The sequence below is a fragment of the Leopardus geoffroyi genome, chromosome A2 (genome assembly GCF_018350155.1).
Source record: "Leopardus geoffroyi isolate Oge1 chromosome A2, O.geoffroyi_Oge1_pat1.0, whole genome shotgun sequence".
In the NCBI taxonomy this organism is placed as follows: Eukaryota; Metazoa; Chordata; class Mammalia; order Carnivora; family Felidae; genus Leopardus; species Leopardus geoffroyi.
In genome coordinates this window covers 147,535,647-147,563,385 of record NC_059331.1, presented here as the reverse complement: position 1 = coordinate 147,563,385, position 27,739 = coordinate 147,535,647, and the positions used below count along the sequence as shown (strand labels likewise).

Sequence of the window (27,739 nt, the reverse complement as noted above, 5' to 3'; positions counted from 1 at the left end):
AGAAAGAGAGGGAGACGCAGAATGCGAAGCAGGTTCCAGGCTCTGAGCTGTCAGCACAGAGCTCGATGCAGGGCTCATACTCAAGAGTCACAAGATCATGACGGAAGCCAAAGTCGGACACCTGACTGAGCCACCCAGGCGCTCCAAAGGTGACAGCTTCTTTTGATCTTTCACATTTGCTCCCTGAGAGGAGAAGGTTAACTCACAGTGGGCTAACCAGTTATCAGAGTCCAGGATGAAAAATACATTCTGTTGTGAAATTAATCTTCAGAAAAGCTGGATTTCATGAAGCCTAGACACACACACACACACACACACACACACACACACACACACACAGTGAGGGGGGTGGAGAGAGAGAGATTAACTTTCTAGCTACCTCTTTTTCTATCAGCTGAACCCAGCAACGTACAAGTCAGGGAAGACTGCCTGGAATAAAACACACGGAAGAGTTCCTTTGTCCTTTAAATCTGAACTACTAAAGACTGAATGGATTCTTTAGATTCTTGAATTCCTTAAATGACCAACAAACCTAAAGGTTCTCTACTGGAGATAATGCATCTTGTTTTCCACGGAGCCTTAAGGGATGCTTTAAATAGCATCAGCAAGCATCCGAATGAATTAGACAGCAAATGTAGGTTAGCTTTATTTAGACAGATAAAGACAAGCAGAGAAAGTTGTCTGGTTCAAGGGCAGTGCAGCCTGACACGACAGCATTTCTCAGAGGAGGGGAAATTGCTTTGGGAGAGAGAGGTATTTTGGGCAAAGAGCAAAGTTCCTTGGATCACCAGGGGAAGCAATGCTAAGTTCTTCAGTACAGAGAAGCAGGAATTAAGAGTGGCCTGCCACTCATTGAAGGAAAGATCTATAGATTTAAAATGTAAAACAGAACTCAGCATCCCTAAGTTCACATATGCATCCTCTTTTCCCTCTCGCATTCCTTGGGAGCACCATCAGAAAGGACACACTTCCCAGAACATGAGCTAAGGCAGGGAGTTTATCAGACTCCTCTGGAATGGGACTCGGCATCCCCAGCAAGTTCTGCTTCAGGAAGTATGTCCAGATGGAGGGCCCCTGAAGATGGGGGAGCCCAGAAAGCAGGGAAACTGGCAAATACGAGGGCATCCACTCATTAGACAAAAATGTAGGTGCCTGGAAAAAAGGTGCAGTGCATGAATTTGGTTTACTTTTTTCTCCTTTTTCCCCCCATCCCTTGAATTATTTTCTGAAAACAAACTTCTTATAAAAAGCAGTGGGTCTAGAAAAACGTGTACAACTTTCTGGTTTCATTTGTTTTTACTGTGTTTATGGTTTCTTGTCTAACTTTTTGCTAACTTTTCTCCTCAGCGGGCCAAAGTCAAGTGATATTTGATGTCAGCTTGTAGCCCTATCAGTAATTTGTTTTAAAAATAAAAAACAATTTCAATCCATTATGATGTTCCAAATGTAGCACTGAATTTAGACTTGTAAAAATATCTTCAGAAAAATCTAAAAATTTAGATTTGCATAGATTTCCATTTCCTCCAAATCTAATTTTTATATGTTTCCTTTTTTAAGGGTCTCGTAACTTCTGAAAATTATACATCTTTAAATGTCGCCAAGGCAGGTATAGCAGAGGGAAATACTATGTTATAACCCTGTCATGAAGCAGAATTTAAGCTTCATTGTGAATTAGGCATGTATTCCACTTTCTTTGTACTTACCATTTAATAATTCACTTCCTTCTTCCCTCCCTCCCTTCCTCCCCTCCTTCGTTCCTTCCACAGTTATTTACTGAGAGCCTACCCTACACCAAGAGTGAGCATCAGACTTACTTGCTCCCCTTCTCCATTCCTGGGGGATTCTCTCCCTAATCATTGCCTCTCCCCTCTGTCTACCCCAAGCCCATTCACTACTTACCTGGTAAACTAGCATATGGACTAATAATGTATTCAATTGGGAACTACTGTTTTGCACTTTTACCAAAGCACACAAAACTTCTCTAATTCACTGCCCCAAACTCATTATACTTTTAGCCATTTGTAAAACTGGCAAATCAGTTAATCATTTTAATTCTAAGAAGGAGGTGGAAAGCCAATTCCTGTGACTATATTTGTAAAGTAGTAGAGTCAAAAGACTCCTATGAGACCTGGTACCATGCTTATTCCAGTGTTATACTAACTTTTTTTTTTTAATGTTCATTTATTTTTGAGAGAGAGACAGAGTGAGCAGGGGAGGAGCAGAGAAAGAGGGAGACACAGAATTGGAAGCAGACGCCAGGCTCAGAGCTGTCAGCACGAAGCCTGACATGGGGCTTGAACTCATGAACTATGAGATCATGACCCGAGCCAAAGCTGGACGCTTAACCCACTGAGCCACCCAGGTGCCCCAAAGGTTATACTAACTTTTAGTAAAACCCCCTCACCTAAAGTCTTCATTTTTGCAGTTACAAGAATGTGATCAAAAGGGAGACTAGTCTTTTATTCCTTTTTGGTAAAGACACTAACATTTCTATATGAAGTAAAATGAAAAAACTTAACATCCCTGAGGGGCGCCTGGCTAGCTCATTTGAGAGGAAGTGACTTTTGTTTTTTAACCTGTTTTTTCTTTTCTTTTCTTTTCATTTCTTTTCCTTTTCTTTTCTTTTATGAATATAATTTATTGTCAAATTGGCTTACATACAACACCCAATAAGAGAAAGTGACTCTTGATCTCAGGGTCCTGAGTTTGAGCCCCATGTTGGGGGTAGAGATTACTTAAAAAGAAAAGAAGGAAAGAAAGAAAGAAAGAAAAGGAAGGAAAGAAAGAAAGAAAGAAAGAAAGAAAGAAAGAAAGAAGAAAAAGAAAGAAAGAAAGAAAGAAAGACAGAAAGAAAGAAAGAAAGAAAGAAAGAAAGAAAGAAAGAAAAGAAAAGAAAGACAACAAAACTTAACATCCTTGGGATCTATATTTCTTGCTCTGACATCTGCAATCACTTCACTATTGTTGGAGTATCTTTATTAAAATTCCCAATTTGTGCTAATAATGAGACTTTTTAAGTGTTCTTCAATAAGTCAATCTCAGAACTCACTTTTAATATTTTTTAAGTGCTGGAGGGAAAAAAAAACACTTGAATATGGAGGTAGAAGACAAAGTTATAATCGCTAATCCAAATAAATAAAATACGATGTACGTAACTTTAAAAAAATCATAACAATCTTTTGTTTGTGTTTTCCGGCGTTCTGCACGTTTGCTACACTACTATTTCAGTAATCTTAATAATTCTCTGAAGAAGACAATGCTTTCATAGTGTTCGACTAGATAGACTGAGAGTCCCACATTTTATTTTTGTTTTGTGACATTTGTGGCTCTTCAGCGTGACACTGGCATTCTTCCTCCTCTGATGCAACTTCCTTCTCTGTTTCACTCTGTTTTGGTCGAGGTTGTTTCAACCTCCCCCCTTCTCTGTGTAGTCTTTCAGCTGGACCAGGAGAGCCCGAGCTGTCGCTTTGTTTTCTGAACATCCACTTCTGTTTCCTGTGGCAACACCTGCAGATAAATACGTAGCTGGCTACCCAAACGGACACTGCCCGCACCCCCTAGACGCTCTCCTCCGCAGGCCCGCGCAGACCCAGGTATGCGCGCACATGCGTGCTCAGCTCCTCCACCCTCCCCCCAGGGAGCTCAGAGGACTCCAGCTGTTTTCCGGCCCTGGCAGCAGAAGCGGCTGCAGAGCCTCTGATGTTCCTTCTCTGGAACCAGCGCTGATCGTGCTGCTGCTGCTGCTGCCAGAGAAGGATTTAAGTCACCTGGACTGAGGAGAAGACCGCTGAACTGTGTAAAGACGGTGGAGCCAGATACTTCAGGCTATTTGAAGCCATCAGAGGGGAAGGAATCAGACTTGGGGTTCCTCCACCCGAAGCGTGTTGCCCGCATTGTTGACAACCACGTACTGATATTTCAAGACTCAGCTCAAGCATAATAATCTCTTTCTGAAGCTTTTCCTGATAGGCTGCCTGGCCCTTCTATACCTGTAACATCGTTATTTCATTTAGGTGCTTATCTCCCCTCCCCCCCCCCCCCCAACCCCACGTTAGATCCAAACTTTTAAAGGCGTACACCTTGGCTGATTCATCTTAGTATCTTAGTGGCTTAGCATCTTGGCACATAACAGGTGCTCAATAAATGTTGGATGGATGAATGGAATTCACTGCTTCCCTCCCATGGGTGAAAGTAGCAATTGACTTTTGGTGGAGGGGGAAAGAGAATAGTGTCCTAACAGGTGTCTTTTCTCCTCTTTGAAGTTAACATTGGAAATGAAGAGCCCGCTGTGATGGTGTGAGGATGCCCCCCCCACCCCCACCCCCAAACATGTGAAAATAACTCAGCAAAAAACAGAGCAGCTGCCTGGTCATCTTCCCCATCACTGGGATTTCTTCAGGTAACCAATAAATAGGTAAGTCCGATCCTGCTTACCAGATAAGCCTTTGAAAAACCCACAAGCGGGAGTGAGAGGAAACTGTTGTATCAAGGAAGATTGTATTAGCAACAGGAAAATGTGGCGCGTATCTATTAAATTGACTGATGCAATTCATGTCCCAGAGTAAGATGTTTCAACATTTAAAATGTTTTAGCATCAAGGGATGGTAAGGATAAGACAGACTGTGTTACGTTCATAACTTGCATTATCTCATTTTGATTCTCCCCAAAACCCATAAAGAGACCTTACTGTCTTCATCTTACAAATGAAGACAATGAGGCTTGGAAAGGAAGCCATCTTGGTACTAATACTCAACCGAGCTTAGATTCGAACTCAAATCTGTCTGGCCCCAGAGTCCTTTCTTCATTCCTCTTGGGTCCTCTCAAGAGCTGTTTTAACAATATCGACATCAAGTTTTCAGAGAGGTTGAAAAATAAAGATTGAATATATATATATATATATATATATTTTTTTTTTTTTTTTGAGAGAGCATGAGTTGGGGAGGGGAAGAGCGAGAAGGAGAGAGAGAATCCTAAGCAGGCTCTGCATTGCCAGTGACAAGCCCAATGTGGGGCTCAAACCCACGAACCATGAGATTATGAGCTGAGCTGAAACCAAGAGTCGGATGCTTAACCCACTGAGCTACCCAGGCTCCCCAAAGATTGAATATTTTTGAACACTGACAATGAGCCACCTACAAGGCAGGGCAGTAAGGGAGGTTGCAATGGACTGTTCTCTACTCAGGAGCTAAGTAGCTGGTGTAGGAAGCTGGTACCCAATATAGGCTGAACAATAGATGATGAAATAAGGGCTGCTGTGAAGGGGACAGTCAGAACTGAGGGAAGGAGTGATTGGCTTGGTTGTGCAAGGAGAGCAAGGAAAGTTCACAGAACACCAGAAGGTGTCATTTGGAGAAGACTCTGAGGAGGTGGGGAGAAGGCACAGCAGGTTTGGGGACACTGCAGAGTGAGGGAACATGTTACAGGAGCTGGGTGGAAAGTTCAGGGAAGTCAGTGCATGGTTGGGATAGTGGAAGGTGAAGGTGGGTTGGAGCCAGGCCGTGGAAGGCTCTGAATAGGAGCCTGAAACTGAAATGGGGGAATTATTGAAGGTTTTTGAGTAGGGGGAAGGCAAGGTTCCAATCAAATCCTTGACAAAAACATCCGAAAGTATTGCTGAATTCATCCTGACACCAGATCACAAGTACACAAAGTACACAAAATTGAAAAATATAGAAAATCAATATTCTTAACCAAGACTCAAAACAATGGCCTGCTTACTTCTGAAGAAACACACCAAATGAAGTGGATAATATGCCTGAATCATCAGCTCAAGCCCGAGCCGCCCTCTTTCTTCCACACGGGCCAAGAACAATCCCATTCTCGTGATTCCTAAGACAGCCTCATCAACTCAAAAACCTGGGGCAACACATACAATCCCCTCCTCCCTCCCCCTCCCCCCCCCCCCCCCCCGAAAAAAATTCCAGCAAGGAAATGACAATTCCTTTCACTTCCTTCCTTTCTTCAGCGGCCAGCCAATGAAGATTGCTTCACCGTTCTCTCTCTGATACACCAGACACACATCCTAGAGTAGGAATTGGATCCTGATGGCTTAATTGAGTTAAAAAGAAAAGTGCAGATTATCTAAAAGCCTCTCAAAGGTTTCAGAGTGGCTCTCACATCTCAGAAAGCCCAGTGGTGGCTCTCAGTTCTTTGGTTAGGGCGGAGCTGAATGAATTTCGTAGCACAGAATTCGAAAGCACTGGAAGTCAGCAGTTCTGAAGGACTGCAGAAAGGGCTTGTTTACACTTTTCTCTCGGGCTGGAACCCATCTATTTAAACTTTAACCAGAGACAATTATAAAACCATGGTTAGCCAGGGATCGCAGACTGCGCAAGACGGGAGACAGATGCCAACAGTCTGGCATTGGAGGAGGGAAGGTTGAGAATATTTTGAGGAAAGGGATCAAAGAAGAAGTACAAAGGTTTTGGAAACAGGTGTCACCTAGGTTGGTCTTCATGGGAACAGGGAGGGAAGGGGGAAGGAGTGGGTGGGAGAAGACAGGCAGGGTGGGCACGGAAGACCCACAGCTTCTGATGGTATAGGCGAGACTGGGGCTGTCACTGTTCCACCAGTTCAAAAGTGCCACCTGGGCAGAGCCAGCTGCTTTAGCTCCACTGTTTACACCTTTTTTTTTTTTTCCCTCTTGGATTCCCTCCCCTCAGGGAGTCAGTGCCTCTGATAGAGGCACCCAGCCCACCAGGACACAGGCTCGCTTCCCCAAGGCCAAGCCTCCTCTTCAATTCAGGTTTTCCTGGCAAAGACCTACTCTGGAGCTGACAAGCAGTCCAGTGATGTCAGAGGAAATACCCCACTTGACAAAGGACTGTGCTCCAATTGCCAATAAACTGAACTCCCTCACATGCCCTGTTCTGGGTCCTAGGATCTGGAGAATCCTAAGAACACACTCAAAGAGAGATAGTTGTTGCTGCAAAGTAAATGTTTTTATTATGGATTTGAGGATGTCCGTGGACCTGATATTGACATGAGGGCCAGTTTTAGGTGCATATACAAATGTGGGGAGACCTACGGGACACCAGCCCCCCAGATCTCTGTGTAAAGGAGTCTGACATTCCACCCCTAGATACTCAATCTTTCTTTTTTAACTTCTTGGTTTTGAATATTCCTATTAAGATACAAATGCAATATGTAGAGGAGAGCCCCTGCCTCAGATGTTACCGGCGAATTTGTTAATAGGGATTCATTTTCTAGCCAGGTCCAGTCAGATTAGAACTAGGGCTCAATAGGAGGAAGATTCAGGACACACATTTTGGAGATGGAGAATGGGCAGAGGCCCTGGATCTATGGGTGGGAAGCTCGTAGTAGTCATGGAAGAGGCCAGAGACAAGTCTCTGTGCAACAACGAGACCCAGTCCTTCAACATAGGTCAGAGTTCATGGGGACAGCAGAAAGCCAAACTCATGCTAACTTCCTGTGAAGCTTCCTTCTCTGCGAATCCAGCTTTTACCAGGGAAAGCCATTTGGGGCACAGCCAGAGGGAGATAGGGAAGGTCAGAGGATCTGCAGATATTCAGGGCCACAGCATGGTCTTCCAGGGCAAAGAGGCCAAAGTCATGGGCTTCTCTCCAGACCAGTTTGTTACACTCACCGGAAGATCTGTGCTATAGCTCTGAAAGTCACTCCCAAGTCCAGCCAACCATCTAAAAAATTCATGATGCTGTTCACAAGGGTCTGGGTAGAGAAGGTGGGGACAGCTCCCCGAGAACTCACCCCAACTGGGAACAGATCCCAGGGTAATATCATCGCTTATGGGGGTTGGGAGGTAAGCACTTTACACAAGGGGTGACATAGTATGACATATATTTTTTAAATTTATTTATTTATTTTGGGAGAGAGTGTGTACATGAGCGCGTGCACCCATGTAAGCAGGGGAGAGACAGAGAGAGAATCCCAAGCAAGCTCCACGCTGCTGGCACAGAGCCCGACATGGGGCTCGATCCCACCAACTGTGAGATCATGACCTGAGCCGAAATCAAGAGTTGGACACTTAACCGACTGGGCCACCTAGGTGCCCCATGACATTTTATCTTTAGTAAACATATGCTAAAATTTTTCTTTCTTAGAGTTTGTATGAGTGCAGATTGCTTTCTTATGCCCTGAGCTCCAGAGGAAAGGGAGGAGGTCTGGTTCTTATGTCTCCTGCAGGATGGAGCCTGTGAACACGTGATTGCTGGCAGGTATCCCAAGATCTGCGCAGAAATTTCAGAGGGATACACACATTGCCCAGCTCCTACCAGAGGGTGTTATACCGGGGAGAAGATATTCTATAAAATCGGTCATGACATCTCCAAAGGAAATCCTGGGAGACTGGGCATAAACCAGAGAGGCAGTATAGTGCAGGTGCCGCCCACAATACAAAAGTGGAGCATTCCTACAAATCCTTTCATAAGCTGAAATGGCATAAAGCAGAAAAGCTATTACCATCAATTTATAAGAAATAACCCCTCTTAGGCTTTTCCTGATACCTCAGGACACATCTTGCTAACAGGTGCACAAAATAAATTGAGATAAAACACAGATGCTCCCAGACCCAGTTCACAGCTCTGGTGGCTCCATGCGGAGATGCTGGGTGTAGTTCGTGGGGAAGGGGCTTGGCGGGGCCACTCACGCTGCTCAGGGCGTGCACTGCCTCTGGTCGAGCTCCGCGCAAAACAAACGCTGAACCTGCTGGGCTTTTCTGCGTAAAAGCAAAAATCCTCTTTGGATTTCTTTTGGTTAGCAAAAACAAGTACTAATGTAGGTCTTCTGTAAAAGGGAAGTGGTGTAATGTATACTTTCAAAAAGCGAGGGTATGTTACCTATATGGTGGCTAAAAGCACGGATTCAGGGACCAGGCTGTCTGGATTCAGATCCTGATGCTACCACTTATTAGCTTTGGGACCTTGAGCAAATCGCTTAACCTCTCCGAGCCTCAGTTTCCTCATCCATAAAATTCAGGCAATAGCAGTTCCCAGTTCACAGAGTTGTTGTGGGGCTTAAATGAGTTAATATTGAAAGGATTAAATGAGTTAATATTGAAAAGCACTTCAAATAGTGTCTATCACAGCAACAGCTATTTAAACATTGCATTTTCAGGGGTTTTTTTAATGCTTATTTTATTTTTGAGAGAGAGAGAGAAACAGTGTGAGTTGGGGAGAGGCAGAGAGAGAGGGAGACACAGAATCTGAAGCAGGCTGCAGGTTCTGAGCTGTCAGCACAGAGCCCAACGCGGGGCTTGAACTCACAGACCGCGAGATCATGACCTGAGCTGAAGTTGGACACTTAACCGACTGAGCCTCTCAAGCACCTGTAACGACTGCATTTTATTTTATTTTATTATTATTTTTTTCAACGTTTATTTATTTTTTTTGGGACAGAGAGAGACAGAGCATGAACGGGGGAGGGGCAGAGAGAGAGGGAGACACAGAATCGGAAACAGGCTCCAGGCTCTGAGCCATCAGCCCAGAGCCCTACGCGGGGCTCGAACTCACGGACCGCGAGATCATGACCTGGCTGAAGTCGGACGCTTAACCGACTGCGCCACCCAGGCGCCCCAACGACTGCATTTTAAAAGTAACATGATCAACCCTCCAGGCCTGGAAACCTCGCTTGGTTCTATGATTGACCCTGTCTCCAAGAAGGTCTGGGGTGACTCTGGTCTGCACTTTTTTCCACCCTACTAGCTTGAGGAGACAGAAGAAAGATACCCTGAAGACTTTCTCCTCCGGGCTTCTTTTCCAGCGTTAGCCATGGCACTTCTGTTCTACGCTTGAAGCCTCGCAACATGCATGCCCGGGGCCGAGGTAAAGTCAGCACCAACAACAGGGAGCGCTGTCCAGTGCCCGGGCCAGAAACAGGAAATTCCTTGATGCAAATCGCTCAGGCCCTCGGGCAGGATCCGTGTTTGTGCTGTAACTAAATACCACACTCACCTGTCCTTCATGGGTACCAGGCACAAAGCCAGGGTTATGGAACGCAGGGAAAAGCCCTCATTGGGAAAGGTAGGAAAAGCAGAGAAAGAAGCAGGTGGCAGGAAGAAGGATCATGGCAAATGGGAAACCAAATACATGAGGAAAAAAGAAAAGCTGCAAAAAGTTCAAGGAAACTTTTTTTTTTTTTTTTTGGGTCTCTCTATTTTTGACCAAGTGAAAAAAAAAAAAAAAACCAAACACAAAAGAATAAACTAAGCAACTGGAATCAGATGGAGCCAGTGAAGGGGGGGGGGGGGGGGGGAACAAGCAGCAGAACTCTACAAATATATGCTAATTACCTCATCCTTCCTCCCGTGCCCTGCAAGCGAGGCTCCAGAGCTGGTTTGTACATTGGCCTAATAATGATTTCATTTCACAGACATCTTTCCATGTTTTTTTTTTTTTTCTTAACAAAGTCCATCACAATTCTGTTTTGGGATGTAGAAACAGTATCTATCTTTAGGAAATTTAAATGCCAAAGAGCTCAGATAAGCATAATTGAGAAGTAAAGAATGGTTGGTGTGACCAGGACAAATATCAAATCACAAATATTTGAAATTCTTCCCCTTCGGGGCCCTAAGGAGAGAAGTGCCTTTGTTTGCTGAATTGGCTCACAGAGGACCTGGCCTTTGCCGTGTTGCGTAGGATGTTGGATGGGGAGGAGAAGCCAGAGGAAGGTCAAGTATTTAAGAGCCTACTATGCATCAGGCGTTCTGTTAGATGCTAGAAATTTAAGAGCATACAAAACAGGCCCCTACCCTCATGAAGCTAATACTTTTTTAGACTTTAAACAAAAATGTAGTAAATTGCACGTACCATAAAATTTACCACCTTAACAATTTTTTAAGTGTGTATTTATTTTTGAGAGAGAGAGCACGAGCAGAGCAGAGGAGGTACGGGAGGTGGGGGGGTGGGGGAGACAGAGGATCCAAAGCAGGGTCCTCGCTAACAGCGGAGAGTCTGATGCAGGACTGGAACTTACACATGAGATCATGACCTGAGCGGAAGTTGGACGCTCAACCGATTGAGCTACCCAGGTGCCCCAACTACCTTAACCATTGTTAAGTGCAAAGTTCAATAGTGTTAATCATATTTACACTGTTGTGCATCCATTCTCTAGAATGTTTCCATCTTGAAAAACTGAACTCAATGCTCATTAAAGAACTCCCTCCCTGCAATCCTCCCTTGCCAACTACCCCTCACCCCTAGGTACATCATGTAAGTGGAATCACATAGTATTTGTGTTTTTGTAACTGGTTTATTTCACTCAGTATATCCTCAAAGTTCCATGTTATAGCATGTATCAGAATTTTGTTGCTTTTTAAACCTGAATAATCCACTGTATGCACATGACACATTTTGTTTATTCACTCATCTGTTGATGGACGTTTGGGTTGCTTCTACTTCCAGGCTACTGTGGATAATGCCACTGTGAACACAGGTGTACAAATATCTCTTTGAACTAATGCTCTTTTTAAAAACATTTTTTTAATCTTTATTCATTTTTGGGAGAGAGACAGATAAGGCATGAGCGGGGGAGGGGCAGAGAGAGAGGGAGACACAAACCGAAGCAGGCTCCAGGCTCTGAGGTGTCAGCACTGAGCCCAATGTGGGGCTCGAACCATGAACCGTGAGATCATGACCTGAGCCGAAGTGGGACGCTTGGCTGAATGAGCCACCCAGGTGCCCCTGAACTAACACTCTTTTAGGGAGCTTATCCCATCATATTTGGATTATTTATTTGCCTGTCACTTGGCCTAACTATATGGTTAGCTGTACGAGGACTGTGTCATTTATCTTTGTATTCCAACTCCCTATACAATGCTGGCACGTAGTAGGAACGCAACAAATACTTGTTGGCAAAATAATTTATTTTTATACTTCTTAATCACTACTGCTGCAGCTGGCTGTTTTACATATTTTAATAAATAAGTTTTGCAATTTTAATGAATGCTATTTTGATTATATTTACACACTAAGCTAGTTTATACAAGGAGGTTAGTATAAAAATCTAAATCTCAATCAAAATTCCCTTTCTAGATGAAATGCCATTGACACTTCCTTTTCATTCACTTTTGCTTAAAATCAGCTCTTGTTGATCTTATTCTTGTCCTTCCTTTCCTCCCTTTTTAAGTCAGCATTGCCTAGATATTAAGGAGTCTCCTCAAATCATGAGACATCCTGTGGAATAAAGCTAGGCATGGGCCTAGGGTTGAGTTTGCTCAGCTCAAGAAGTTTCATTGAGCGCCATTTTGTCTGAGGTACACGATGAACAAAGCACAGCCCCCCCTTTGGAGAAACTCACAGTCTTGCAATTCCGTCTGGTTCTTCTTGGCCACAATTAAGCAAGAAACCTCAGTTTTCTCAGGTGTAGAAAATAGTGTTTAATCCCCATGTCCCATACTCAGTTGAGGAACACAGACACTATAGCATTCACAAAGCATGAGGGGGTGAAGGACACTGAAAATTCTGGGTAGTATTATGTTTGATAATAATTGCTACGTGTGGTATCAGCAGGGGTAGAAGCTAGTTCTGTAATTCTTTACAAAATAGACATTTGGAATCATGATTTCTGGTCAAGGAAGCATTATTGTACATTAACCTTGGAGGGACTTTCTCAGCTCTAAACACAAAGAATGGTCTTTAAAATATAAAAGAGATGGGGCGCCTGGGTGGCTCAGTCGGTTGAGCGTCTGACTTCAGCTCAGGTCATGATCTCAGGGTCCATGAGTTCAAGCCCTGCTTTGGGCTCTGTGCTGCCAGCTCAGAGCCTGGAGCCTGCTTCGGATTCTGTGCCTCCCTCTCTCTCTGTCCCTCCCCTGTTCATGCTCTGTCTCTCTCTCTCTCAAAAATAAATAAACATTAAAAAATATATTAAAAAATAAATAAGTAAACCCATAAAATAAAATATAAAAGAGAAAGATTAAAAGAAACAGTTGGCCCAAAAGGTAAAATCTTCTAGGAACTAGGAATGCAGAGCAATAAATGAGACTGAAGACATGGGCCTGTTGGGCTCCAGGTCTGAGGCAGAGGAGGCTGGAATGGGATCTCTACAGGATTAGGAAGACTAAAAGTGAGGAAAGTGTGTGGGAGCCAGAACTGCAACCAGCCAGAACCAGGTTTTCTGTTGGAAACTACCAATGGTAGTTTCTTTCTTTCTTTCTTTTTAAAAAATTTTAATGTTTATTTATTTTTGAGAGAGAGAGAGAAAGAGAGACACAGAGTGTTGGCTGGGAAGGGACAGAGAGAGGGAGACACAGAACCCGAAGCAGGCTCCAGGCTCCGAGCGGTCAGCACAGAGCCCAGCACAGGGCCCGAACTCACAAGATGCGAGATCATGACCTGAGCCAAAGTCGGATGCCCAATGGACTGAACCACCCAGGCGCCCCATCTAATGGTAGTTTCAAAACAGGGACTAGGGGCATCTGGGTGGCTCAGTCAGTTGAGTAACCTGCTGTTGACTTCCGTTCAGGTCATGATCTCAGGATTCATGGGATCAAGCCCTGTGTCAGACTCTGTGCTGACAGTGCAAAGCCTGTTCAGGATTCTCTCTCTCTTCCTCTCTCTCTGCCCCTCCCCTGCTCATGTGAACTCATGCACTTGCATTCTTTCTGTCTCTCAAAAATAAATAAATAAATAAATAAACTTTAAAACAATAACAACAACCAAAAAAAAAAAAAAAAAAAAACACCACCCCAAAACAGAGGCTGGACTGAGAACCGCCCCCCCCAACACAAAGTCGCTTATTAAAGAGGCTAAAAAAAAAACCTCGCCACTGCCTGAAGATGGGCCTTATGTGAGGAAATGGTCTGGCAGGAAGACAAGGAAGGGCACAGAGCCCTCATGACTGCCTCTGTGGCATCTCTGTTACCACAGTATGGGAAAAGAAAAGACAAGCTCTCTTAACTGGGTAATATGATTGTCTATAAGGAGAATCAAACAGACCATACTGAAAAAATATTAGAACTACAAAGACAACTCAGCAAAGCTGCAGGGTATAAGATGAAGAAATAAAATTCAATTGCAATCCTATATCTCAGTATTTATCACCTACGATATTTAAGAAACCAGTTTTAATAGTTTTAATAGCAATAAGCGATGAAGTACCTAGGAATAAATGTAATACAGACGTGGATTTTTATCTATAAATACAATGTTGACATTATGTATAAAAATTAAAAAAAATTTTTTTAATGTTTATTTATTTTTGAGAGAGAGGGACAGAGCACAAGCAGGGGAGGGGCAGAGAGAGAGGGAGACACAGAATCGGAAGCAGGCTCCAGGCTCTGAGCTGTCAGCATAGAGCTCGACGTGGGCTTAAACTCAAAAACTGTGAGGTCATGACCTGAGTCAAAGTAGGACATTTAACTGACTGAGCCACCCAGGCACCCCATGTATAGTAATTTTTTATGGAACAAATTAACTGAGATTTAATACATGGAGACATATAGCATACTCATGAATTGGAATATTCATTAAAATGAAGAAGACATTTCTTCTAAAGTTAATGTTTGATTTCAGTGCAAACCCAATTTTTAAAATCCCAACCTGATTAGGTAACACGCAACAATGGTCACTGAGTTCATGTAAAACCGTAAAGGTCAAAACTAATTATAGTAGGTGGAAATGTCTTTGGCAACAAGTGAGGGAATATACAACTTAAAGTGGCTTAAACAATAACAGGTTTATTATTTCACGTCACAGGATGTCCAGTGGTAGGCGGTTTCAGTATTGGCTAATTCAGCAGCACAATGACACCTCCGAGACCTAAGGACTTTTCATCTCCCTGCCTAGCCATTCTCAGTGTGCTAGGCTCTAGCTTGTCCTCTCAGGGTGGCAAGATGGCTGCCACTGTTTCAGCCATCACTTTCTCCTCCAACTCCGTACAAAGATAGGAAGGGCAAGTCGTCTTCTTTTGTACGTTTTTAAGTGAGAAGAAAACTTACCTATCCTATCTCTACTCTAACACAATTCCACATAGGTTTCTTTCTTTTTTTTTTTTTTTAAGTTTATTTATTTATTTTGAGAGAGAATGTTTGAGTGGGGGAAGGGCAGAGAAAGAGAGAGAGAGTGAGAGAGAGAGAATCCCAAGCAGGCTCTGCACTGTCAGTGTGGAGCCCAAGCAGGGACTCGAACCCACGAACTGTGAGATCATGACATGAGCCAAAAAACAAGAGTTGGACATTTAACTGACTGAGCCACCCAGTTGCCGCCCCCAAGTAACTAAAATTTAAAACCAGAGGCAGCATAACAAACCTGGATTAAAAAATGAGTTAGTTAATAAATATGTGTTGGAATATTTATACATATTTTTTCTATTTCACATTACAAGATTTTAAGTTGGTTTAAAGACCTAAATTTGAATAGTCAAATTTAATACCTCTAGGAAAAATATAAGAGATTATATTTATACCCTTGTGATAGGAAGAACTTATTAAATAAAGCACAAAAGAATAAAATCATCAAGGAAAAGGTGAATAATTTTACTACCTCAAAATAAAAATATATCATCAACAAAGAGAGAAGATATTTTTTCAGACATACAACAACCGAGATATTCATGTTCAAAAATTATAAAGAACTGCAAAGCAATAAGAAAAAGAAACAACTAGAAAGAAAAAATGACAAAGAATATAAATAAGCAATTCACAGAAAAGAAATCCTAATGGCCAATAGATATACAAGATGTTCAGTCTCACTAGAAATGAAGGGAAAACAATATTAAATAATAAAAAGTTACCATTTCGTAACTATAAATAGGCAAACATTTTAACATTTGAAAGTACCAAAAATTAGTAAGATGTGGAGAAACAGGACACTTAGAAAGCAAAGTGGTGATATGTATTTATATAAATCCTAAGACCCAGCAGTTTCTCTGTTCTCTAGATTAGTGGTTCTCAACCAGGGTGATTTTGCCTCCTGGGAAATATTTGGCAATATTTGAAGACATTTCGGTTGTCACACCTGCGTGGGGGTGGGGTGTTACTGGTACCTTTGGGGTAGAGGTGAGCAGTGCTGCTAAATATCCTACCCCACAGCAAAGAGTTATTCAGTCCAAAATGTCAATAACACCAAGGTTGAGAACCTGTGGCCTAGAAAAACTGTCACATGGTGTGCACCAGGAGATAGGTATTTAAATGTTAATTGCAGTATTGTTTATTATAGCAAATAACAACACACTGAAAACAATTCACACATCCATAATGCAGGAAGTGGATAAGTAATTTGTGTATTTCAAACAAGGGAATAATATACAACAGGTATATTTAATGAATTAGTTCTTCAGGTTACAATGTGAATCAATCTAAAAAGAAATGATGACTAGGGACACCTGGGTAGCTCCGTCAGTTGGGTATCCAACTCCAGCTCAGGTCATGATCTCACGGTTTAGGAGTTTGAGCCCCGCGTTGGGCTCTATGCTAACAGCTCAGAACCTGGAGCTTGCTTCAGATTCTGTATCTCCCTCTGCCCCTTCCCAGCTCTTGCTCTGTCTCTCTCTCTTAAAAATAAATAAACATTTAAAAAAATTTTTTTAAGTAACAATGACTAAAAATGCATTGCAGAATATTATGTACAGGGTGATATAGTATTCCTTTACAATTTACAAATACAAAGCATACTATATATTGTTTATGAATATATACATATAATATAAAAGTATAAAAAACATGCATGGGAATGATTTATAGGAACCTCCAGGTAGTGATTACTTTTCAGAAAAGAGGAAAGGAGGGAAAATAGAGAAATGAATGAGATCGGGAGTAGATAATGGGTTTAAACTACTTGTAAGACTTTTTATAGCAAACAAACAAACAAGACCCCTAAAGCAAATAAGCAGACATTAAGATCTGTTGAGTGTTTTATACACAGATGTTTGGTAAACTATTTTCTATATTTTTCTGTCTGTTTGAAATATTTTATGATGAAAGTATTTTAAAGTATTTTAAGAGCTGCATCTGCAAGAAATGAGTATTCTGTTTGTGTTTCAGGAGCATAGAGTTGGTAGAGGGAGCCAATGTTTCCAGAAGAAACTGTGCCACTCCAAAGGGAAATTAGAAAAGGAGAAAGTGACCCTTGAATAAAGAAGAGTTTATTCATTTAAAGACCCCTCTCCGGGATTCTTGGCAGGAAGAGTTCACTTTCCTGCTGCATCAGGGATTGGAAGGCTATTCCTCTGTCCATGGTCCTATTCCTCTGCTTCAAACAACTTTAGAAGAATCCAGAGGGAGGTTCAAATCTGCAATGTAGAAAAGCATTGAAGTGTTCTAGATACAGCTGAGAAGCTGAGAGAAGACGGAATTTGTGGGTATAGCAGATCTTTGGAATCTTTGAAAAGAAGTTCTGTCTGCAGTAGATCCCACCAGCAGAAGCGGATCCTGCTGGACAGCCATTCTTTTCAATATTGATGAACAGCATCTATCCGTGGAGTGAGCTCCACTTGAGCTGAAGCCTGCTTGGTAAGAATGACACTATCATCTCCCTAACATTTCATATTTTGAAAGAAAGCTCTTCCCATTCCTAATGCTTCTCATCATTTTTCCCCAACACTCCTGTAAGACCAGTCAACATTCACCTGTGCTTTTATGGCGATGAAGAGAGACTAACAAACTCAGTAACTCAACTGAGAAAGATATTTTATGGGCAGCCCATAGTAATCGCCTATCTTTTAAAAAGAAACAACATTTTTTGAGATCCCAGGAGGTGTCTGGCACTACACGAAGTGGTATGAGCATGAGAGTGCAGAACATAATGTTTGGGAACATAATGTTCCTCCGGGGACTTAAAAATTAATGCAGATCCAAAACTGTTTTAAAAAATGTGGGTTGTAATAAATTATGGGAAAACAAAGTGAAAGGTGTAGGGGCAAAAATCCCAAGCATAGTGATGAACTAGAGAACATGGAAATGGAATATGATGAGCCAATTAACCTCAGGAGGACAGAGACTCATGGTATGGGCAGAATACAAGACACTTATCTTGAGAAGTCAATTTTGCAGACTCAGTTACTTGTCCACACACACAAAATCAATAGCTATTTCTGATAGGCTGCTGGCAAAAAAAAAAAATACTGTTCTTTTCTATAGATGGAGTCTAAACCATCCAGCATACAATAAAGTGTTTAAGAGAAAAAATATATGTGGGCTGGCAAGCTTTCAATCTACAAAGCTGGTGATCTAGTTTTGGGTGATAGCTCTAATGGAAATAGGTGCAATTGGGTTTGTAGATACTGATTTTTATCAGCAACCAGAAACTGTGCTAAAAGCTCAATTTGGCCTACTTTAGGTTCCCCGGGTAAGTTAGCGAGGGAATTTTCATTAGGTTATTTGTTATATGTCAAAAGAAGAAATAAAGCAATGCATGAACACTGTGATATGTAGGTGAGAAGGTATCTTAATAGAAATACTACTCTAGTCTAGAACAGTGTTTCCCCACCAAGGTGATGGAAAGTACTGGGAAATGCAGAGACCTAACTTGTCCTCAGACTGAGCTTTCTTCATTGCCCCAGATTTCCAGTTTTAATAACTTCAACCTTGCTAACCTGCCAGTACTAGGGAAGTCAGTTTCTGTACTGATGTCAGCCTCTGATTTGAACTCCCTCATGGTCATTGCAACTTTGTTCACTTTTGTAATTATTTTTTCACATTTTCTTGTTTTATAGCAATACGAAAAGATAAAAATACCTAGAAATGTTTTTTTTCCAATGTTGAAGGGAATAATTTAGACAGTCACTTCCACATGGATATCTAATAGGCATCTCAAACTGAGTACGGCCAAAAGAGAAGTCTTGATTCTTTCTCTTAATCTTCTTGAATCAAACAACCCCAAGAGGCTTAAATAGAGTTTTACTTTTTTCATAAAGAGATGTCTGGAAATAGATTATTTCTGGTGTTAATTCAGCTGCTCAACTACACCATCAAGGACCTAGGTAGTTTCTCTTTTTTCCTGTCACTATCCTTAACATGTTGGCCTTTAATTATCCTGTCTTTTATTTTGTAGTCACAAGATGGCTGCTGTGACTCCAGGCATTGTGATGGTGCTCAAGATAGCCAAATCTGTCCCCAGAAGGCTTTCTCTTAGGTCTCGTTAGCCAGAAATGAATCATTCCTGGCTGCAAAGGAGATGGGGAAATTGAGTATCTAGCAAAAGAGAATGGGATTATTATAATTGAAATGTACTGATCATGATTCATCACTTGGAGCTGGACATATTGTCACCCTCAACAAAGTCAGGGCTCTGTTAGCAAGGAGGAAGAGAACAGCTGTTGGAGAGGGAAGTGACACAGACTGCCACACTTCTTATTCCCAGCCTACCTGTCTCACTGAATAGCATCACCATCTGCCCAGTGCCTGAGCCAGTAACAGAGGAGAGAGCTTGGATTCCTTTGTTTCTCTTATGTCCCCCATAAAAAAATACCACACAGTTCTGTTGACTCTACTTCCCCTGTGTACCCCTAATCCACTCTATTCGCCCTTAGTCACTGGTATCCTAGTTCAAGCTACCATTGTTCACCTGAATTACTGCAACTGCCCCCTAAATAAACAGAAACAATCACTTCCTTGTTTAGAACCTCCCATCGGCTTCCCATCTCCTCTAAAATCCAAATTTCTTACGCTGACCTTCCAGGCCTAGAAGATCTAGGTTCTGCTCACTGGTCCAACTTTATCTTGTTCCACTTTTCTGTTTGCTCCTGACTTCCAACCATGCAGGGTTTCTTTCTCTTCCTCTGACGCTAACTTGTTACCGTCTTGGGAACATTGGAACCACCTGTTTTCTCCATCTAGAGTGCTATGCATTTCTGATCTTTTCATGACCAGCCCCTCCTTGTCATTTAGATCACTGTTCAAATGTTATCTCTTCAGAGAGGTCTTCTCTGGCCACCAATCTAAAACAGCAAACTGGTTGGTCATCCATCACTTCATCCTATTTTATTTCTTTATGTTTGCACCTACCACTGTCTAACATTATCTTATTTACCTCTTTATGTGTCATGTATGAAATGTAACTATTTATTTCCCACCTCCTTCACACTAGAATATCAGCTCCATGACAGGAGAGACCTTGTGTGTTCTGTTCACAGCTGTATTCCTAGCACCAGATCAAGGCACATGGCAGGTTCTCATCAAATATTTCCGAGTGAATGAATACATGAGGGGAAAGATTTTTTTTAAGCGGAAACTTTAGCAATAAAAGAACATCTGTAAACTATTATCAGCATCCTTAGAGTTGTCCTTCACAGAGAAAAATAACTTTGTTAGTTGAAGGATGTAAAATGTGTTATGCTTTAAAGACATCACAATTAATAAGCAATACTAATTTCTTCCACACAGCCTCTTTCCTCCTGTGTCCTACTTTCCAAAGCTTAACAAGCCGCATGTCTTCATGCTCTATCAGTGCAGTTACTAAATGCCTTCTCCATTGACTTCTCTCTTTTTGCTCCAATAATGTGATTACCTTTTCTGACCATTTTCTGAAGTTCTGGGACAATTTAAAAGAAACATTTGGGCGATGTCCTCCTTTCCTCCATTTTTTGGCCAGAATTTCAAGACGGGGAAAACCAAAATGTTCTTGGACAAAGAGAGAAATATTTAGCATCTAAAATTTTCTGCCTTTTTGTGAGGTTTTCATATTTCTGTGTATGTTCTTCCTAAAGGCTAAAACCGTTTGTACTCTCTTCACCAGAAAACCAGACTTTTCGTAAGACTGTCCTTTGGGTAAAATGTTAAAATTGGAGAGATTGATCGGCAGCCTTCATTCATTTCCCTCCATGATCCTTTTAGTCCTTTCCACACCTTCTCAGTCCTGAGGCGACTTTTTGTAAGCCCAGGCTTCTGGATCAGCAGCCGGCTGGGCCCACGGGCTCAGCCTGCATACCAGACATCCCGTGCATCTGGCGGGCCATAGCACATTGAAATTGTGCACCAGAATCTTTGAGAAGTTCAACCTCTTCACACTGGGGATACAGCATTCTGGTGATGGAGATCCAGCATACTCTAAAATGCCCCTATGTTTAGAAACGTTCCCCAATACTGCTCATAAATTACACACAAAGAATCCCGGGGTGTTTGAACTTCTGGACTTGTCAACAGAAAATAGCAAGCAAAATGATTCTCATCCTCAAAGGTCTTCTGTGAATACATCATAAACAAGAATAAACTGTTCCTCTGTACTTAACACAATCTCAGCCTCTTGCCTGTCTTCACCTGCCATCACCAAACCCCTCCCCAACACGCCCATGTCTAACTTCACACCTACATCTTAACACTTGGACATTCACAGGCCCCTGAAACAAAACATATCCCAAAATAGCCTTGGCAACATTTTTGATCATACATCCATAAGAAATGTGGCGATGTGCACCCCCAAAATACATACATTAAAAAATAAACCATACACATATATTTCTTTAAAAACACATTAAAGGGGTGCCTGGGTGGCTCAGTTGGTTGGGTGTCCGACTTCGGCTCAGGTCATGATCTCGCAGTCCGTGAGTTCGAGCTCCGCGTTGGGCTCTGTGCTGACAGCTCAGAGCCTGGAGCCTGCTTCAGATTCTGTGTCTCCCTCTCTCTCTGACCCTCCCTCGTTCATGCTCTGTCTCTCTCTGTCTCAAAAATAAATAAACATTAAAAAACAAATAAAAACACATTAAAAAAACAGGAATAAAGTAATAATTAAATTATTTGATTCAATACTGTCGGGAGTGTATTTCCAGACCCTATCTCAGGTTAACTGGGTAATTCTATTTCCTTATGGTTATCAAGATTCTAAAGATAATTCCCCAAGAATCCCATCTCCTGGACTTCAGTCAAATACTAATCTAGGTACTGCTTCAGTCACTAATCTAGATACTGCTCCGAAGGGATTTTGCAGATGCAGTTACAGTCCTAAATCAGTTTACTTTAAGATATGGGAACTATCCAGATGGGCCTGGGTCAATCAGGTGAACCCTTTAAAAGAATGGTTTCCTCAGTTGGTACCAGAAGAGGGAAGTCAAGAAGATTCTGAATGTGAGAAAGATTTGAGGGTGATGGGAATGCAAGCTGGTGCAGCCACTCTGGAAAACAGTATGGAGGTTCCTCAAAAAACTAAAAATAGAACTACCCTACGACCCAGCAATTGCACTAATACGTATTTATCCAAGGGATACAGGTGTGCTGTGTTGAAAGGACACATGCACCCCAATGTTTATAGCAGCACTATCCACAATAGCCAAAGTATGGAAAGAGCCCAAATGTCCATTGATGGTTGAATGGATAAAGAAGACGTGGTGTATACACACACACACACACACACACACACACTCACACACAATGGAGTATTACTCGGCAATCAAAAAGAATGAAATCTTGCCATTTGCAACTACGTGGATGGAACTGGAGGGTATTATGCTAAGTGAAATTAGTCAGAGAAAGACAAATATCATATGACTTCATTCATATGAGGACTTTAAGAGATAAAACAGATGAACATAAGGGAAGGAAAACAAAAATAATATAAAAACAGGGAGGGGGACAAAGCATAAGAGACTTATAAATATAGAGAACAAACAGAGGGTTACTGGAGGGGTTGTGGGAGGGGGGATGGGCTAAATGGGTAAGGGGTAATAAGGAATCCACTCCCGAAATCATTGTTGCACTATATGCTAACTAACTTGGATGTAAATTTAAAAAATAATAAAATAAAAAAAAAGATTTGAGGGTGAGTGCCGGCTTTGAAGATAGAGAAGAGCACGGGAGGAAGAATGTGTGTGGCCTCTAGGAACAGAGAATGGTTCTCGGCTGACAGCCAGAAGGAAAACGGGCACCTCAGTGCTCCAGTCACAAGGAACTGGGTTCTGCCAGCAATCTGAATGAGCTTGGAAGCAGATTCTTCCCCAGAGCCTTCAGATAAGAGTCTAGCCTAATACCTTGATTTCTGCCTTGTGGGATCCTAAGCAGAGAACCCACCAAACCCACCCAGACTCCTGAACTACAGAACTGTGAGCTAACAAACAAGATGTAGTCCTAACCCCCTAAGTTTGTGGTAATTTGCTGCACAGCAGTAGAAAACTAATACATCCCGTTGGTTTTCACATCTCTAAATAAAGGTAATAATTTCTGGCTAAGTCCTAGGATCACTCAGAAGGCAAATATTAATAAGATTTAATTAATATGGTTTAAGTTCAATCAGAAAAGAAATATATTAAATTGTTTTCAAGATGGTATGATTTTTAAATTAATTATAACACCTACTGAGGTTCAATCCGGGACAGTTAGACTTAATCCTAGTTAGGTTTGCTTTCTCATATTCATTGCAATTGCAGGACAGGACTAACTTTATGTCATAGGAGCTTAAAACATGGAATTGTTGCAGGATATGATTTAACCTGCAGTTTTTTCATTTCACAAAACAATGTCCTGAATTTATAGGTATTTTACTGGATATCCCACCCGTCAAATAGAAAGATTTTTTTTTTTTCCTTAGCTATATTTCCTTCTCTGAAAAACTTGGCCTTTATTTTGGCAAATATGTTGAAATTCATTAAACTGTATTCTGAAATTGAAAAAATTATGAGAGAAGAAGAATAAGATGATCATCCCTGTTTTAATAAAATTGATCATGGAGATAAGAGAAAACAAAAAAGTGGGACAAGAACATTCTGACCACATAATCATTCCCTGGGTAAACAGAGATATGAATGGTGCTGAGCCTGCTAACCCAGATTTCTCCTCTTCAGAATGGTGGATAACCGTGAAGTTCTCTCATGAGCACAACCCCAAGACCAGACGTAGTTTAAACAAAGTGATCTGGGGAAGATAGGAGGAAGGAAATGAAAAGTGAGTGAGAGGTTGTATACAAGGTGAGAACGTTCCATTTTAGTGAGTAGACTTTATATACAGGATGGGAAGTATAGCTTGGTAGTTAAAAGCAATTTGACCACAGGCAAATTACTTAAATTCCCTGAGCCTCAGTTTCCCCATGTCTAAGTAAGGATAGTTTTTCAATGTTCTCAGCACAGGACCTACCTAGGACATGGAGTCCTCAGTAAATGATGGCCGCATTAGGGTCGTGCAGTCTCATCCTTCCGCTCTTGTTCAAGAATCCTGGATAATCATCGCTATTCTAATGGATGCTAATAGCCCCACTGGCTAGTCCAGAGCATCATGTTCAAAGCAAAAGGCCTGATGTCTGGGCCAGAAGTCTAACACAAACACTCCCTTAGGAGAGGGAGGGACAGAGAGAGTGGGTCTGGCTACAAAGAGCTGATTCCTCAGGCGAGGGCAGGTTACTTAATAGATCCACAGAAGGAAGGACCTGTAGGCAAATATTCACAAATAAAAATCTCTTTCTAAAACAATCCAATTTTCTGGCCCAATCAGTTGACAATAATTTGGCCATTGAAAATCATATTTTTCCAACATGGTCCATTTTCTTGGCTTTCCTAAGTCATTAATTATGACCATGTTTTCCCAAATGTGGAAATTCCCCTTGCGCAGATGCCTCTGCTGGCCAACCCTCCTTTCCTGAGAAGTCTCCACAGCACAAAAATATTTTTGTTTTCCCCAATTGCCCACAGGGAAAATTTCCTCACTCTTTATTTCCCTCCTCCCTTAAAGCCCTCTGGCAATTTCCAGGAATCCGAGTAAACCAGAATCAGTTAGATCACTGGAGTGCCTTTTGGATATTCTACTTCTAATATGGCAAAAGAGAATCCTGAACTTTAAATTTAGCATTATTAAACCAATCTTAAGAGTTTCTCTTAATAACCAAAGGCAATGCCACTGAAATCAAAATACCTCCCACTCCTGCCCAAGAATATGGCTCTGGGATTTGGGAGCTTAAATTATAAACAGAGGTGGCCAAAGTGATTATCCTTGTATCTGGATCAAATGCTATTATGTGAAATATGCTTCATACACATTAAAGCCCTATACAAATGTAGGCCTTTGGCCAAGCGGGTATATACTCTGAATAGGAAGTGATTATTCAAATCGTAAAAATTTGTTAGAATTGACTCTGATTACCTTATTCATCTTCTGGATTTACAAAGTGCTCTGTGCAGGGCTGACAATAGTATAGGTACTTACTCCAGAGATATTTTGTTCTTTCCAGAACATTCATCAAGAAGCATTCCCATGCCAGAAACTAGATTTACTTGGTGGGGAGGGAGTCGTAGAGTGGTGAATCAGATTGGATCTCTGCCTTCAAGGTCTTTAAAATCTAGTAAAGAAGGTATGACTTCTTTACTTACTCTCTTCTTTACTTACATACTCTCAATGGTTCTCAGCCAGGGGCAATTTTGTTTCCCGCACCCCACCTCAGGGAGATTTGGCAGTATCTGGAGACATTTTCTTAAAAATATATTTTACTTATTTTTTAAAATAGGCTCCGCACCCAATGTGAGGCTCGAACTCAAGACCCCAAGATCAAAGAGTTGTATGCCTTACCGACTGAGCCAGCTAGGCACCCCATGGAGACATTTTTGATTATCCAAACTAGAAGTGGGAGTATTACTGTCCTCTCATGAAAGGAAGCAAAAGATACCTTTTGCCAATGCACAAGGCAGCCCTCACAACAAAGAACTACCTCATCTGAAATGTCATCAGTGCCAAAATTGAGAAACCCTTAACTAGCTATAGTACCTAGAACAAAGGGCTTGTTGGTTGGCTGATTGGTGTTGATCTACATGGCAAATGACCTTCACCCCAAGACCCCAGTCATTTTGAATTTGTGCCTGTGCCTAACCCATTACAGCTGTTAGAAATCTTTTGAATAAATGAGTATAGACAGGTACTGAATAAAGCATGAGATAAAGTGTCATAGGCAAAATGAGTGATAATTCAGAGTGAATTGCTAACTCAAGAGGACAAAAATTTTCTAGCATGATGCCAAGCATATAGTAACTGCTCAGTGAATGTGAACTGAACATATTTAGATAGCCTCGCCCCACTCATTTGCTTAAAGCTTACAGTGCACAATATTGAAGAATCTTATCGTTAAAGCAGTCCTGGCAGTAGCCTTCTTGGAAATACTTCACTATAGACTGCTTGAGTGGCATATTGAACCACAAAGGGATACAACTATGAATTTTTGATAACATTATAGCATTCAAAATTTTCACTAATTCAAATTGGTCCTTTCTCTAATGTGCCTAATTAGTGAATGTTAATGAAGTGTGATATTTCAAACATCCAAAAACTGAGGTGGCCACTTAATGAATTTAGGGAAGGAGGAAGAAGTATTTTGAAGTGTGGCCTCAAGTTCTTTACATAGAATGTGGGTTCTGCTGTTTCTGTACAATAAAAGTAAAAATAAGTAGCAGAGGCATGGGCGTCCCAACTATTGCTTGATATGCGTAAAACGCCAACAATAACAGAATGGTTAAGTGCTACTCTCAGTTAAGAATCAAGTAAAATGAAACTATATCTTTAAATTAGAATATGTCCAGGGCACCTGGATGGCTCAGTTGGTTAAGCATCTGACTTCAGCTCGGGTCACATGGTTCGTGGGTTCGAGCCCCACGCTGGGCTCTGTGCTGACAGCTCTCGGAGCCTGGAGCTTGCTTCGAATTCTGTGTCTGCCTCTCTCTCTCTGCCCCTCCCCTGCACTCTTTGTCTCTCTCTCTCTCTCAAAAATAAACATTAAAAATTTTTTAAAGTAAATTAGAATATGTCTGTAGAAAAATGTGATTTAATTTACTAAATTTATTTACACTTTTTTTTCCCAGAAAAAATGATCAGGTGGTCTAATGTTCTAGTGTTTACAAGATAAACAGAGCTATTGTTGCATGGAAAATCTGTACTTTGATTAAGCAATTACCTTCAATTGTGATTATGTAGGTTACCAAGGAAATATTGGCTTTCTTCTTTCACCTATTCGACCTGCATTTTCTCAATGTAAGTTGGTGAGTAAGTCAGGAAATGGCATCTAATTTTGTATTAACATTAGTCAAATGTAAGTAGGAGGAGAGAGCTACCATTAAAATTTTAAATAGAAATAACGGGGATAATCTGCCATTTGGGTAATCAATGTTCCCTGAATTTAACACAGATAATGGAGACCACAATGTCTCCGACTTTTGCAACATAAAGGAGCAAAATTTTCTTCAAGTCTGAAAATTCCCAGTTAAGTCTTTGTCAAAAAGTGACTTTAATGAGATATGTTTAGGAGTGGGGGAGGGGGAATTTTACTCTACTTTGTATGAAGAAACAAATAAATAAAAATTATTTCACCTATGCAAGAGAAGGAATCTTATGGGGTAAGTTTACTAATGAACGGATGAAATTAAAAAATGACACATTTTTAAAAACATCAAAGGCTAGAAAATTAAAAGAATAAATCTTGGATCAGGGAAATATTTAGTATGCTCAGAAGAAGAGGCATAACCAGTAAAAATAGATCTTGATCTGACATATAATAACTGGCATAGCACTGGGATTGGTCAATCAAAATAGATGCCCAATTAAGCAGCATGTACAGTTGGCCATAAACAACATTTGGAATGGCCAAATTAATATGTGCCAGCTAAACATAAACCCTGGTTATTTTATATGACATGAGACTCAGTATGACATTGATTTCTAAACTGGAAAACATTATGGAAATATATATATATCTATATATATATATTTTTTCTTTTGAGAGAGAAAGGGAGTGCAAACGGGGGAGGGGCAGAGGGAAAGGGAGAGAGAGAATCTTAAGTAGGCTCCATGCCCAGTGCCGAGCATGCCACAGGGTCCATCTCACAGCTGTGAGATTATGACCTGAGCTGAAATCAAGATTTGTACACCTAA

At 41.3% G+C, this 27,739-nt stretch overlaps 1 protein-coding gene and 1 long non-coding RNA gene across 4 annotated transcripts in view; one reads left to right on the top strand and one right to left on the bottom strand.

Moving 5' to 3' along the window:
• Window positions 1-27,739, bottom strand: part of MKLN1 (muskelin 1) — a 376,956-nt gene that overhangs the window by 277,891 nt on the left and 71,326 nt on the right. The window lies entirely within an intron of this gene.
• LOC123606882 lies at window positions 84-21,140 on the top strand. 3 transcript variants are annotated; one of them, XR_006716537.1, is made up of 4 exons: window positions 84-3,593; window positions 4,263-4,414; window positions 16,958-17,425; window positions 18,966-21,140. It is a non-coding gene; the product is annotated as an uncharacterized LOC123606882 (long non-coding RNA). The 3 variants fall into 3 exon arrangements; XR_006716539.1 differs by adding an exon at window positions 9,681-9,800 and having other exon boundaries at window positions 16,958-21,140; XR_006716538.1 differs by having other exon boundaries at window positions 16,958-21,140.